Raw genomic sequence first — 17,050 nt, 5'->3', positions numbered from 1 at the left:
GATTATTTCTGACTGATTACTACTGTTAGAGATATTCATATGAGTGACTTCTATTCGTGAATTGATAAATTACGCTTTTGAGGATTCTTTTGCGAATTCGAATGGTTCAAAGATACTAAAAACATAGCAGTAGGTTCGCTAAAATGATAGTTAAACTTTACGTTTTTAATTAATGGCATCATGTGATCATTCCATTAAATTTTTATGTAGAGCTCCCAATAATTTATGATAATTAATTCTATTATTATTGCTTATTAATACTGTATATTGTTAATGCTATTTTATACAAATAATTAGTTATTAAATAGTTCATTTATTTCCAAATTAAAGTCATATAGGGTTATTAGCCATTTCAACCGCAGTTATGGCCAACAAATAATTAAAATGCAGATTGAATAGGCACATTTACTATTAAAACCTATTTTTATACAATACATAAGCGAATAAATACTTTCGAGTACAATTTTAATTACAGAATATAAAAATAGCCCACCCACGTTTCGACCATAAAATATTTCGAAAAAACTTTCAATTTTACACCTTGGCCGTAACTGCTCCAGGAATTTAAAAAGTAAAGTAAAGTGAGGCGATAAATATATTTTATGTCTAATAGCTAGCTAATACACCCCTCGGTGGACATACGACATACTAGACGCCATATTAGGGCGTGTTACGAGCGAAGACAGGTGTGGCAAAAGTCAGCCTTTTTTTAAAGTTCCAGGTTGACGTTTCGCATGTTTTTTGAAAATGACAGTTTTTATCGAGCGGGTTGTAAACAAGTGACTTCGCAGCCTTAGTGTCAGAGTTAATGACCGGTACAGCATCGTCTTATGTCGATAAAGTAAGGGAGGAAATAAGTGAACATCAGGCCTCTTCATCCCGATGTTTTTTTTAAAATGACAGTTTTTACCGAGCGGGTTGTAAACAAGTGACTTCGCAGCCCTAGTTTTAGAGTTAATGACTGACAAGTATCGTATTATGTCGATGAAGGCAACCAAGGGAGGAAATAAGGCATCAGGCCTCTTCAGCCCGTCTGGCCAGCGTGGGGACTGTAGGCCAAATCCTCCATTTGCCTCTGGTAAATTAGGGATCAGTAGTGTTCCCGATCACATCCCCAAGCAGGCTCTGGATTGGAACCCCCAAGGAAAACGCAAACGTGGTCGCCCCAGGCAAACTGTGGCAGACAAGGCGAAGAAAATCGGCAAGACTTGGAGCGAGATCAAACGCGAAGCTCAAGACCGAACGCGATGGAGGAATGTTGTGGACGCCCTCTGCCCCATCTAGGGGACATAGGACCTTAAGTCAAGAGTTTGTGCAGTGGAGACTAAATGACCTAATGATGATGAGACATCTGACATGGGTTATATGATCTGACACAAAGCAGACCAGACACCAATAATAATGATACTAAATTGAAGTAATGTCGTTTACTACTTGTCATTCGTGGTTGGAATTAAAGAATAGCGGTTATACCTACTCGTAGTGCGAGAGTGATATTTGGAAAGATTTAGAATGTCACTAGCTTTCCGCCCGCGGCTTCGCCCGCGTGGAATTTCGTTTGTTAAATTTTCCTGAATTTTCTTTGCTATAAACCTCACGGAGCCCGAGACCTTTCCAACGAATGCAAAACCGTGGAAATCGGTTCGTGCGTTCTGGAGTTATAGCGTCAGGGAGGAAAACCCGACTTATTTTTATATAGTAGATTATCGTAGGAAAGAAAGACTAATACTGATGTCATTATTACTGGAGTCTAGAAGCCTTTGGGGCTTCGATTTCACTCGATTTTTTTCCCACAACAATTTTAATGTAACCTTGCGCCATTTTAACGTAACCGAAACTCAAATCCATAACCGGTCAAAGATCTTGTATTAAACTGGAATTACTCTAATAAAAGCCGTAAAACCAATCTCGGAACGTTTAGAGTTAACTTCCGCCGAGTTTAACCCAAATAGGGATGCTCTATCAGTGCTATTACGGAACCAACCGCCCGTTCGAATCTCGACACCTTATAGATATCGAAGGGTGTATTATGGTGTCGCTCGCAAGATCGATTGATTATTTTCGATCGATTACTTTTATGTACTTGGTGCCAAATAAACATTTTTCTTTCTTTCTTATTGGTTTGGTGGAACCATTAGGAGAAAAACGGTCAGATCTGCTATCTGTTGATACATTTTATATTTAATATCGTATATCAAATTATGTAATGTACTTATGCATAATACTTATCTATCACATTTCACAATAAGTAGATGAAAAAGATGCCAATTTGAAACGCAATTCAAAATATTGATTTGATTCCAGCATTTTGTTTTGATTGTAAGTAGGTACCTATACATGTCAAAACAGGCGACAGTTATGCAGTCTCGACACCGACCGTCACAGTTCTGCAAAGTGGCTCTTATTTGGTGTGTAGTAAAGGCGATTTCAAGGCCAACGTGTTACGTGTAACGTGCTGCGAGCACTTGTTATGCACTGATGATAATCATTAACATGACAGGGCAGGCTGTTATCGATATCATTGATCCCTGAATCTGATATTTTGTTATCAAAGGCTAAATATATGTAGGCGAGATAAGGTTAGATCAATATTCTCACTTTTAGTACGTCGATAAAATCATAATGTTGATGTGGTGTTTTATTTAACAGGATGTATAGCTACTTGTTTTGGTTTGACTGAATAAATCAGATAAAAATCGCGATAGGTAAATTCGTGCCGTGAACTTGCGATCTATCATCAGTTTCTCATAACAAGCGTAAAATACATAAATTAATAGATTTTCTATCATTACCATTCTCGAGTAGTTCCAGAATAGGCGCCCAATATTATCTTGCGTCAGTAGGAGGGGAGTAATTGGATGAGTCCGAATCAGTTTACCCCACTCGGACGTGTTTACCCCAAATCAATGGTAACAGATTTCCCCAATTTGTAGGTAATTTTTCCAGCGATTACAAGAATGCGGGCGGCGCGTGCCAAAGGACGTTTATGTTTGCCCAGCGGAATTCCTATGGAGTTGGTATTAAATTTTTGGACGAGGTTTGAATTTATATTGTGACAGTGACACGCGAAATATTTTATATTTTTTAGTTTGAATTTTTTTTATGGCATGTTAAAAAATTAAAAATACTAAAAGAATGAAATGCGACATCGTTACTGAATATACAAAATCCTTTAAGCTCTGATACAGTTACATAAACAAAGGCTTGGAAGCTTATTTTCCAAGCATTAGAATTCAAATTCGCACAGGAATCCTATTGGTTAAAAAATAGTCATCCATTGCAGGTATACTCTTCAACAAAAACAAGTAAGTAATAATTTATTTTTAGTACCCATTCCATACTAAAATGAAAGCATCCCAAGTTAAAATCGAATTCCCCGGATGTCGCCAGCCCACTAAAATTAACTAATTAAATAAATCAACTGCATCACCAAAACTTATATTCTACGTGCACCCACCATTTATAACGGTAAAATCAATTTAACAATTTCAATACGTTTCCCAACTAAAAGGCAGTGCGCACGCGTGAAAAAACGTCCGAGTCTCTCCCGTAATCACAGAGCTCGGCCCACGGATGCGTACGCGCAGGGCTGCCTCTTACAACTTAGGGGATTCGATCCAAATTCCAGACATAGTGATATTTGCATTAAAGAACAAATAATATTAAAACTTGAAAAAACGAATTGCCTTTGAGCCTCCTACCCTATTAGATGTTCTGGCCGCTGACTACAGAGATATAGGAAAAACCCCCTGAAATACTCAAATGCAGGTGATCAAATTCTTCAAGTTTTTTTTTATCCACAACGAGGAAGCTCCTGGCCTGTATCTCACCTGATGCTGATGGTATAAGTTTATCTTGCAACTTGAAAAAAGTTAGGTACTTATTTCATAGAGTTTTCACGAATTCGGATCGGATGCAAGACTTGCGTGATTCTTGTAATATTCGATTTTAGAGTATATTTTTATGTAAGGTTCGTTAACGTTGCTACTAATAATTCTATTATGGAGACATTGCCGATTTGCCAATTTGGTATTTGCTAGGATTTTCAGTCTAACAATGAGGATCTCGCGATAATACAAGTAGCATTTATAAGGAATTCTAAGGCACTGTTCCGAGGAAAAATACTAATCTATAAATCTCACTTATTGATGTCTCTGTTAAAATTATTACTCAGCTACAATTCCGCTCGGCGAAGCAGAAAAATGCTAACAATGATAAATCTCAACAAAACTTAGTAAATCAATCTCTCACGGATTGATGTATCACTGAAGTTTTTATCGTGTTAATAAAGATACTAATATAACTATAATGTCGACCGTTTATATTCCGTTTAAAAAATGAAGAAAAGAAACTGTAGCAACATCGAAGGTAATTTAGTACGATGAAATATTAATGATAGATCTGTCTGCGAAATTAAACGAAAACATGCATATAGTGATTTTTTTTCTCTATTTTTTGCGTTTACGGTAGTCAGCCACCCCTTAATCTGAAGATTCTGAAGCAAGCAGAGCAGCCTGGGGCGGCCAATTACAGTGCCCTTCGTGGAAGTTCGATTCTTCGATTACGCTCTTTAGAAGTGACAACCCTAGCTCGTTGTCAGATGATTATATTTCTTTTACGGTTTTTTATCGATGTCGATGATTTAATACTGTGTCATAACACTTTCGGTTAATTAGAAGTGTGGAGTATTGTTTATGGTTGGGTAGCTGGTTAGCCAGTATTGTTCGAGTTGATGTAGAGCTTTGTGAAGCATGTTTCTGAGTCTAGTTATCTTTCTTTCTTGGTTGTTATTATAACTTTAAACTTGGCATGGCTGTTACGCCAAAATACATTTCGTTTTATAATTTCGTGACTATAGAAATAGCAATCAACAATACTAGTAGTAAGAGATGTCTTTTTCTTTATAACATTAACCATGTAGATTAAACTTATTTCACTGGATTGCACTTACTTTAACTATAACAAACGTTAATAACCTGTCAAAATCCATACAAAAATCACCGGCTATCTTTATAGTTATGGTTAAAGTTAGGGTGCAACTCAGCCTTTAGTCGTAGAATGACAAACTATTCGATAAAGGCTGACTTAACACCATTACACAAAGCTTAAGAATTATTTCTGTAATAAAGCTCATAATCGTTTGTAATCTAAACAGCTTACGGAAGGAACAATTTAGTCCGGTTTAAACGTTCTCGATAAGACGCATTAATTATAGTAACACCTTTGGCACAAAACCTTTCTATTTGCACAATCAACATATTCATATGACTAATGAAGCACACCTGACAGAGTTAATGGTAAATTAAAAATGGGACGAAAATACGTCTTTAGTTGGTTGCCATAAGACAATAATAGATAGAAGGACCATATCTAAGGTCGCGTGTGTCTCTACGCTACTGTGGCGTTAGATTTGCCTTGAAGATTGCGGTCAAATTAATAATTATGCATTACAGCATAAAAGACGCGTGCCTATCGTGATTTACGAAGCACAGAATCTTACTTCTTTCCGACTGGTAACAAAATTATAGTTATTTTTTAATTTGTGTCTCTCATGGGATTCTAGGACTTTCAGTTCAGAAGACCGATTTAGGTCTCGGTCAGTCTATCGATTAAATGTTGCTTAAAGCCTGTATGTTGACCGGAATCCACATTGTGTTGTATTATCTATATTTATTCCCAGGAATTGATCTCAGGATCTCTGAGCAAGAGCAAATCTCTAAGACCATAGAAGATCATCATCATTATTAATTAAATTATAATGTATGTTTTCCAAATAAAGACAATAAAATAAATTATTTCAGCCTATGTCAGTCCACTACTGAATATAAGGTTACATGGAACGCGACAACACACGATTTCCCGCCTTTTTCATTTAGTAATACAAGTGAAGTAGTGCTACTGAATTCGTTTATACTGTGGCAAGTCTGACATATATCTAGATGGCATGATAAGCGCAATTAAGCTTCAACAGAACATTAATTGATGTATCGCAAGTTCGATGTCGGGTCCGAGCAAAAAAATGTCGATTGTATAAATACTCCTTGAATATACATGGGATATAACACGCAATACATTATGAAGATTATTTATTTTTAAAGATGTTTATTATAGTGATTATCGTTTATTCAGTTCTATGAATATGGATCAACTGACAGTTAAGTAAATATTTAACCTTTCAGCAGATATTTAACGTGTTAAAATAGTAATTAAATCAACTTTTTTTATGGCGGATCAACTGTGAAAAAAATCTTAAGAAAAAATATCGAAAGGCCTTTCCACTTAAGTAGGATTATAATTATTACCCATTAAATATGGTGGTTAAAGTAAACACATTTCTGTGAATGTCCAATAGGTACTTTTTTTGTCTCTGTCCCACATATACGTACTTAACACCTTTTATCCTGCTCACGCGTGATGGGCAATTTGCTAATACTACAATTTAATTGTCACATTTAATTATCAGTAGCAATGACACTTGTTTAAATAGCAGATAAGAAGTCGCGAAAAATGTGCTAACTGCTAGATATAGAAAAAAAAACTGGTACAAAAAGAACATTGAAGAACCATCTGCCAATAAGTTGACATAAATGACATCATAGGGTAGTGTAAGTCTAGTTTGCACCAACTAACTTTAACCGCAACTATGACGCTAGTGTTTTTAGTTTAGGAGTTTGACGTCTGTAAAAAAAACTAAAAATCAAACTCGGGCAAACAACAATAACCTCAAATGTTCCTGCGAAAGTTGTCAGCAAACAAACTGATAGTACTTATCTAAATCCAAGTTGAAAATGATTGATACATCCAACGTGTACATGTGACAACGATACTACGATGCACGTACGTATCTGTGTCTCGAATCGAAAAGTGTCTGGTAAAGTTCCAGATAAAAAACGCTATTTAATAACAATAAGTTCCTATCCTATATTATGCCTAGACAGCATTGCGCTTAGCACCAGGTGCGATTGCGGTCAAATACCTGCATTGTTCTGCATAAAAAAAATTTGCAGGTCACCTTTCCTAAATGTCTCTGAAACTGAAAGTTTAAGTTTATCTGGCAGATAAGTTCCTGATAGACTATCAGGAACTTTATTAGCAAGTGCCGAAAGAAGCCTTTTGTAAAGTTAGCGTTTATTAAAACCAAAAAGGGTTTACCACAGATTTACCAATTTGTTACGACTTCTCTAGTTTAGATTTCTTTCTAAGGGCAAATCTTACATCGAAACGTTTAACTGTAGTAATTTTATGAAAAAACGCTTTAGTAGAGAGAACGAGAAAGTTTTCGGCTATAAAACAGAATATCTTTTTCGGTTAGATATCACTTTTATATTATTATTAATATAGCCTTTTTGCAATATTCTGCAAAAAATCGTCTTTTGGTCCATATCAGAGAGCAGTGGGTGATGGTCATGTGTGTCACTTACTTTAGTTATTAAAATAAACCAGTCAAGTGCACGCTGCTTTTAGGGTTCCGTTTAGGGTTGCCAGGTGTCCGGCTTTAGCCTTACATGTTTGGCTTTTTACGGTCTTGTCCGGCCTGTCCGGCTTTTGTTAGGCTTTTATTTGACTGCCGCTCCAGGCCAAAGTCGAGCCACAGAACAATATGAAGCGCACGCATCAGGACGTTGGGCAACCACTTTAGTGTTTTTGGACCTGGCAACCCTAGTTCCGTTGAAAATAAAGATTTTATTTCCACGGTACCCTAAAAGAAATCACAGAATCTCAGGCATGTCCGAATTCGAAGTTATCAGATGTCTGAATACTTGCTTTNCTTCAATACGTTTCCCAACTAAAAGGCAGTGCAGTGCGCACGCGTGAAAAAACGTCCGAGTCTCTCCCGTAATCACAGTCCGGCCCACCGATGCGTACGCGCAGGGCTGCCTCTTACAACTTAGGGGATTCGATCCAATTTCCAGACATAGTGATATTTGCATTAAAGAACAAATAATATAAAAACTTGAAAAAACGAATTGCCTTTGAGCCTCCTACCCTATTAGATGTTCTGACCGCTGACTACAGAGATATAGGAAAAACCCCCTGAAATACTCAAATGCAGGTGATCAAATTCTTCAAGTTTTTTTATCCACAACGAGGAAGCTCCTGGCCTGTATCCCACCTGATGCTGATGGTATAAGTTGATCTTGCAACTTGAAAAAAGTTAGGTACTTATTTCAAGAGTTTTTACGAATTCGGATCGGATGACTTGCGTGATTCTTGTAATATTCGATTTTAGAGTATATTTTTATGTAAGGTTTGTTAACGCTGCAACTAATAATTCTATTATGGAGACATTGCCGATTTGCCAATTTGGCATTTGCTAGGATTTTCAGTCTAACAATGACGATCTCGCGATAATACAAGTAGCATTTATAAGGAATTCTAAGGCACTGTTCCGAGGAAAAATACTAATCTATAAAACTCACTTATTGATGTCTCTGTTAAAATTATTACTCGGCTACAATTCCGCTCGGCGAAGCACAAAAATGCTAACAATGATAAATCTCAACAAAACTTAGTAAATCAATCTCTCACGGATTGGTATCACTGAAGTTTTTATCGTGTTAATAAAGATACTAATTAATCATATTCATCTTTACTATAGTACTATTGATTGTACATGACTGTATGTTGCCTTAAATAAATTTAAAAAAAAAAAAAAATGTCGACCGTTTATATTCCGTTTAAAAAATGAAGAAAAGAAACTGTAGCAACATCGAAGGTAATTTAGTACGATGAAATATTAATGATAGATCTGTCTGCGAAATTAAACGAAAACATGCATATAGTGATTTTTTTTTCTCTATTTTTTGCGTTTACGGTAGTCAGCCATCCCTTAATCTGAAGCGAGCAGTGCTCTGCTCGCTTGCCCCGCAGCCTGGGGCGACCAATTACAAGTGCTGCCCTTCTTGGAAGTTCGATTCTTCGATTACGCTCTTTAGAAGTGACACCCCTAGCTCGTTGTCAGATGATTATTATATTTCTTTTTCGGTTTTTTACCGATGTCGATGATTTAATACTGTGTCATAACACTTTTGGTTAATTAGAAGTGTGGAGTATTGTTTATGGTTGGGTAGCTGGTTAGTCAGTATTGTTTGAGTTGATGTAGAACTTTGTGAAGCATGTTTCTGAGGCTAGTTATCTTTCTTTTTGGGTTGTTATTATAACTTTAAACTTGGCATGGCTGTTACGCCAAAATACATTTCATTTTATAAGTTCGTGACTATAGAAATAGCAATCAACAATGCTAGTAGTAAGAGAGTGTCTTTTTCTTTATAACATTAACCATGTAGATTAAACTTATTTCACTGGATTGCACTTACTTTAACTATAACAAACGTCAAAAACCTGTCAAAATCCATACAAAAATCACCGGCTATCTTTATAGTTATGGTTAAAGTTAGGGTGCAACTCAGCCTTTAGTCGTAGAATGACAAACTATTCGATAAAGGCTGACTTAACACCATTACACAAAGCTTAAGAATTATTTCTGCAATAAAGCTCATAATCGTTTGTAATCTAAACAGCTTACGGAAGGAACAATTTAGTCCGGTTTAAACGTTCTCGATAAGACGCATTAATTATAGTAACACCTTTGGCACAAAACCTTTCTATTTGCACAATCAACATATTCATATGACTAATGAACTACACCTGACAGAGTTAATGGTAAATTAAAAATGGGACGAAAATACGTCTTGAGTTGGTTGCCATAAGGCATTAATATGCAGAAGGATCGCATCCACAAACATTTGGTCATTACTCTAACGTCAGATTTCATCGGTCACCATAACCATGGGTGTCTGACGACAGCTTTATGTACCTTACGAAGCACGGAGTCATATTTCTTCCGTACCGTCACTTTGATCCAAACCTAATCATAATCGATAAAAATATCATAATCTAACTCTTGCTGGAAACAAATTAGTTAGTACCTGGCATACGGGAATATTCCCACTTCTTTAACTCCTGTGTAGCCAGGATCTACAGCTTGACCGCCTACAAAAACCCAACCAGTGAAGGTCAAGTTTATCCCCGGGAGAAGTTAAACCGTTATTGGACCCGCAACGAAATCAATCAGAAGAATGACCTATGACGTATGTCAGTTCACTACTAGACTACTAGTCTAATGTAAGGTTCTCACATAGAAAGCCATAACACACGATCTCCCGCCTTTTTTATTTAGTAATGCAACTCATAGGATTCTAATTGAAGTTCGTTTGTTTCAGCCAAATGACGTCCACTGCTGGATAAAGGCATTCCCCAAGGATTTCCTGCATCCAGGTATTGAAGTAGAGCTACTGAAATTATTTTATATTATGGCAAGTCTGACATTCATCTAGATTGCATGATAAGCGCAATTAAGCTTCAACAGAACATTAATTGTAGTATCGCAAGTTCGATGTCGGGTCCGAGCAAAAAATTGTCGATTGTATAAATACTCCTTGAATATAACATGGGATATAACACGCAATACATTATGAAGATTATTTATTTTTAAAGATGTTTATTATAGTGATTATCGTTTATTCAGTTCTATGAATATGGATCAACTGACAGTTAAGTAAATATTTAACCTTTCAGCAGATATTTAACGTGTTAAAATAGTAATTAAATCAACTTTTTTATGGCGGATCAACTGTGAAAAAAATCTTAAGAAAAAATATCGAAAGGCCTTTCCACTTAAGTACGATTATAATTATTACCCATTAAATATGATGGGTAAAGTAAACACATTTCTGTGAATGTCCAATAGTTTTTTTTTGTCTCTGTCCCACATGTGTGTACTTAACACCTTTTATCCTGTTCACGCGTGATGGGCAATTTGCTAATATTTAATTGTCACATTTAATTATCAGTAGCAATGACAGTTGTTTAAATGGCAGATAAGAAGTCGCAAGAAATGTGCTAACTGCTACATATATGTATTTAAAAAAAATTGGAACAAAAATAACATTGAAGAACCATCTGCCAATAAGTTGACTTACATGACGTCATAGGGTAGTGTAAGTCTGATCTGCACCAACTAACTCTAACCGTAACTATGACGATAACTAGTTAACCGGCAGACAGTAGTGACTGAGTTTGTTGCGGCGCTTCTTCTCAGCACTTGCCAAATGTTTGTCTCGAAGCGCTGGTAGGGCAAAAAAAGAATGAGACATGTATAGGCTCCTTAAGAGCATTTGACGATTTGCAAGTACTAATTTAATTAGTCTAAACAAATAAAGATAATTTTGATTTTTTTTGAGTGTTTTTAGTTTAGGAGTTTGACGTCTGTTACAGTTATAATAAGATTGATGCAACCCAGCTTAAATAGTATTGATATACTATTATGTCATCCGTTTTGCAATGGAGGGAAATCGAACCTTAACTTCGAACTCCTCCTATGTTTTTCTGATTTATTTCCTTGAGGGTGCAATGACAGTGTAACTTTTACCCGGGATAAACATGACCTTTACTGGTTTGGTTTTTTTTTGGTGGTCAAGCTGTAGATCCTGGCTACACAGGAGTTGCAGCGGTGGGAACGAGAGGTGGGAATAGTCCCGTATAATGTCTAGACTCTAGCTAGAGTCTAGACATTATTGTGACTCTATGTGAAATACTAAAAAAAAATCAAACTCGGGCAAACAACAATAACCTCAAATGTTCCTGCGAAAGTTGTCAGCAAACAAACTGATAGTACTTATCTAAATCCAAGTCTAAAATGATTGATGCATCCAACGTGTACATGTGACAACGATACTACGATGCACGTACGTATCTATGTCTCGATCGAAAAGTGTCTGGTAAAGTTCCAGATAAAAAACGCTATTTAATAACAATAAGTTCCTGTCCTATATTATGCCTAGACAGCATTGCGCTTAGCATCAGGTGCGATTGCGGTCAAATACCTGCATTGTTCTGCATAAACAAAAGTTGCAGGTTCCCTTTTAAAAATGTCTCCTCTGAAACTAAATCTTTTAGTTTATCTGGCAGATAAGTTCTTGATAGACTATCAGGGACTTTATTAGCAAGTGCCGAAAGAAGTCTTTTGTAAAGTTAGCGTTTATTAAAACCAGAAAGAGTTTACCACAGATTTACCAATTTGTTACTTCTCTAGTTTAGATTTGTTTCTATTAGGGCAAATCTTACATCGAAACGTTTAACTGTAGTAATTTTATGAAAAAACGCTATAGTAGAGAGAACGAGAAAGTTTTCGGCTATAAAACAGAATATCTTTTTCGGTTAGATATCACTTTTATAGCTTTTTTGCAATATTCTGCAAAAACTCGTCTTTTGATCCATATCAGAGAGCAGTGGGTGATGGTCATTGGTCATGTGTGTCACTTACTATAATTATTAAAATAAACCAGTCAAGTGCACGTTGCTTTTAGGGTTCCGTAGGGTTGCCAGGTGTCCGGCTTTAGCCTTACATGTTTGGCTTTTTACGGCCTTGTCCGGCCTGTCCGGCTTTTGTTAGGCTTTTATTTGACTGCCGCTCCAGGCCAAAGTCGAGCCACAGAACAATATGAAGCGCACGCATCAGGACGTTGGGCAACCACTCACTCGCTTTTGTGTTTTTGGACTTGGCAACCCTAGTTCCGTTGAAAATAAAGAATCTATTTCTACGGTACCCTGAAAGAAATCATAAGAATCTCAGGCATGTCCGAATTCGAAGTTATCAGATGTCTGAATACTTGCTTTATCATATCCAGTGCAGCAGTGACGTACACAAGTGGTCAATGAATGACATTGATGTATGAGTGTGTTATGTTATTTTTGTAACAGATAGGACTATTTATCTGGAGGTATCTCAGTGTGTGATAATATCATAAACAAGCATATGAAGATTATACATAGGTAAGTAGGTATACTTTAATATTGTTTTTTTAATCCTCAACGAGGGTTAAACCACCCATAAGGTAGACCGACGTCCTCGTAAAGGTGGCAGGAAGGCGCTGGATGCAGGACGCTACCAATCGGGCGATGTGGAAATCATTAGGGGAGGCCTATGTTCAGCAGTGGACGTCCTGTGGCTGAAATGATGACGATGATGATAAATCCTCAATGAGAAAGCTCTTGGCCTATATTTCATCTGATGGAAAGTGATAAAGCCGAAGGTGGTAGCGAGCCTCACCCGGAATACTCAACCACAGAACAACTGGCTATCTTACCTCCAACTGCCAGAACACAACAATGCTGTTAACATTGTTGTTATGGCGATAGACTAGATAAAATGGTGGCAGCTAGCTAGGCAAGCTCAGAACACAAGCCCTACCACGAAACAAATCTGCCCCCACTGGGAATCGAACCCTTGAGACTGAAGCACGCGGTCTTACCCCGAGAACACAAAGGTGGTTTGAACACCGTCGACTATTATGGATTGTGGTGATCTTCTCCTAACACAAGCACTTATGCCCAAGAGGAGGCCTTTGTCCAGCAGTAGACGTCATATGGCTGAAACGAACGAACTAACGGAAGGGTTAAGGACTTGGGCCTAGTGCGTAGACAGCATGAACAGGGATATTTGGACAAAATACTGGTAAATATTTTTTCTACATATATCAAAATCGTATATTTGTATAAAGGGAGCATAACCTCAATAAAAATAACATCGAAAACAGATAAAAACAGCCATTTATAAATGAGCACTGATAACGCCAATATCTTATCAACGGAATTATGTGTATTAAGGAATGCTAATCGACAGATAGCGGGTGTAGTACACGAGTAAATCACATCCTCTTTGATATCCCATAAGTCCCTGTAATACTTTAATAGGTACCTACAGGTTCGGATTTATATCGATTTGGTATAGCAAATATTTTGTATGATACTAGCTTTAGAACGCGACTATGCTTTTATTGATATTGATAAATGTTTCATAAAAATCCATCCAATAGCTTTTGCATAATCATCCATCGTCACAAAACGAATTCGGAAGTACTATAACTACATTATGTAACTAACGAGTAAGCAGCCATCTTAGACAAGACGGCAACCGTAGTGTCGCCATGCTCGATAGACGGACGACCCGACTAGTCGTGGGAGGAATTTGATCCTGCACTTTGCATCGTTTTTGTCGTGGAAAGCCTTCAAAAGTCATGATATGAGTATATTTATTAGTCAAACTGACATCTACAGAGTACGTCACAAGAGTCAAAAGAGACCATTTGTTAGTAAAGAGCTTTTAAACCCTACGGAACCCCAAAACACCAATACCGATTTCACACAATATAACCTCAATAAACTTCTCGTTATGAAATTAAACAGTGCGGTTTTTATCGCTTATGATAATTGGGTACCAAAATCGGTATCAGTAAATTGCTGGTACCTAATTGCTGGAACGAAGACAGGGTAATCGCAGTTGTTGAAACGATACCGAGTAATGTCCACAGCGTAAATTGAAGCAACAACTCACGGGGCAGAGCTTAAAATCTAAATTGGACGTGTTTTTTTTTAAAGTAGGCGAGAGAATGTTTGCAACGTAAATAAAGAACTGATAAAGCTCGTAGGAGCCAGACAGAATAAATATCCGAAATAAATTCTTCGGGCTCAGGCTAACGTAGTAAAAATTTTAATGATAAAATAGCTATTGGTTTTGAGTGGTAACTAGATGAGTTATCTTGATTATTTCTGTAGTATTTAAAACACTTATTAAATACATTTTACTAGATCAGCTTTAACAAAATCACTCTACATTGTCACCTACAGATACTCCAAAATCACGCTACATTGTCACCTACAGAAACTCTTAACTTTTCCTACGTAACTTAAATCCCTAGGTTATTTTTGTTGTCACTATCCGCTTTCTGCTTTACTCGTGTAACAGTAAAATTGAGCTTTTTATCGATTTATCAGATTTTGGTCTTAATGCTTATTTTAAATTGAGATGGCTCTTCAGTTTTAGCTGGGTAGTGTTCGAATTTTAATGGAGATTATCTTTATTGAAGTTTTTAGATCACCTTTCCGAAAAGATTTGATAACGGCTACTTTAGACATTTTATTGTTATTCCTCGATGTGTGAATGGACTTGAAGTGTTTGCTTTTTTATAGCACTTAAATAGTTAAATATTTAATAGTTGTGGGAATAATTAACTAAAAACGAATGATAAGTTCATGGGTGTTAATTTTCAAATTATCTTTATGGATTATGTTAATCTAAAAAATTATCATACAGAAGTTTTTTAATCTAATTAGCTTCTCTAATACATTACGTAAACTTTAAAACATGCATGTCCCTAAAAAAATACATCTAATATTTTAAAGGTCATTTAAAAGTACTAAAAAAAGATCGAACACTTTACATTTTTCAATTGAACTTGCACTTCACGGGAACTCTTAAAATTATAATGATACCGGAATAATCTTCACAATTTCGTTGTTTAATATCGCCTTGCGTTCTGCATTAAAACTACTTGATTTTAACGCCCTTATTGTAAAGCAGATAAGGTCGGGAATGTTTTCGCATTTTTGGTACCCAGGGTGTAATAAATGGGGATACTAACAACTAACAAGACGTATTCTTGGAACGGACGAGCATTTGCGTTCTTTTTTTTCAACTCCCGTCTCGTTTTTCGGTCACGAATATCGGTAAGAAGATAAATAGTGGTAGTTTTGGGTGACGTCATTAAATATTTAATTGGTCACTGTCATCGTTGCTTTGCTATTTTAGTTGTTCTAAAAACAAAATTTAAGAAAAGTGTTTTGACACTGGCTGGTTACGAAAAAAAAAGAAACATTTCAAAAAAAGAATACCGATTTTTTTAAACAAGCGCATCCCTATCGGTATCGTAAACGTTTTATAAATACCGCGATTTATAACTTACGACAAATTAGTAGCCTCCAACTAAATAGGTATTATCACGTCGTTTGTTTGTTCGCACGCAATTAGAACCCCTGTCTCATTAGCGCGCCGAGTGAGCTGAGAGACATACACCTGTCCCTTACACACCTGTGGAACCTGTTTCGCTGTCTCGCTCTACTTGATTGAGGATGTCGATTGTCTAGTCTAGCCGTTTGATTCTGTATACGATTGGTGTTTGAAGTTTGTTTTGGCCGTGGCCCATTCGCAGGCGGTCGCAGAGTATTTGCTGATTTGACTGAGCGTGTCGTGCTTCTGATTCATCTGGATCATCTCATTAGTTTGTGGTATGCTAATTATGTGACTAGCGAGCTACTGTGACTTTATTCAATATCCTTATTCACAGTTAGATAGAATGGAAATTTAAAAAAAACAAATTTTAAAGACTAGGTTTAGTCTGTCTAAAAAGTTAAAAACCTATCATATCGTTTTATACTACCATTTTGACTTTAAAAAATGTTTTTCGTTTTCAATTTCCTAAGAATAGTTTCAGAAAGAACATTGATTAAACAAGGTCTGTAGATTTTTATTACGTTAATGTAGAGAATGATGGATTTCCACTTTACACCATACAAAACCCATTAGCAACGCTTGTTCAAAATCATCGCATTTCATGCATTTCGGGCTAATCCCGCTAACACGGTGTCCCGACCGCGGTGGACACTAAAATTTTCCCATTAGACCGCGTCCGAACGAATTTCAATAAGCCGAACGACGATAATTTACAGTTATTATCCTCGATGACCCCGCAAAACACCACCGAACAGCGCCTGCACCAATGCTGTCAGAAAAAACAACTAAAAAAAACACCAAAATCTGGTATGACCAGAAAAAACTCGGACAACACCACCCAAATTTGAACTTCACCACACTAAAAATAAGGCCGAGAACGCCCCGCGGCAAATACTACACGGTTAAGAGTAACAAATCCGAAAAAGGAGCTCTATTTCAGAAGCGAGAAAGCACAAAGTGAATTATGGTTGTGCTGTTCCACGTGCCCTGTTTGAATTCCGAACGTGTCTCGCCGGTTTAAAGTTCAAAATGGCGGGCGGGTTATGTCATTTTTTAAAAAAGGAACCATCTCGTTTGGCGGGCGTACCTGCGCCCGCGCCGAGAAGCCCTGTATTTATGGCGCCTCGTCCGTATGTCTAGTGATGTCAAAAAGGAAATCGGTAAATACCACTGTCAATAACGTAATCCTTCCAACGATAA

General features: G+C 36.8%; 1 protein-coding gene across 1 annotated transcript in view; it reads right to left on the bottom strand.

Annotated features, from left to right (window-relative positions):
• Positions 1-17,050, bottom strand: part of LOC114360914 (protein pangolin, isoforms A/H/I/S-like) — a 102,878-nt gene that overhangs the window by 16,159 nt on the left and 69,669 nt on the right. The window lies entirely within an intron of this gene.

Source organism: Ostrinia furnacalis, unplaced genomic scaffold (assembly GCF_004193835.3).
Source record: "Ostrinia furnacalis isolate ACB-3 unplaced genomic scaffold, ASM419383v2 OfSCF5257, whole genome shotgun sequence".
In the NCBI taxonomy this organism is placed as follows: domain Eukaryota; kingdom Metazoa; phylum Arthropoda; class Insecta; order Lepidoptera; family Crambidae; genus Ostrinia; species Ostrinia furnacalis.
This window is presented reverse-complemented; position numbering and strand designations above follow the sequence as displayed.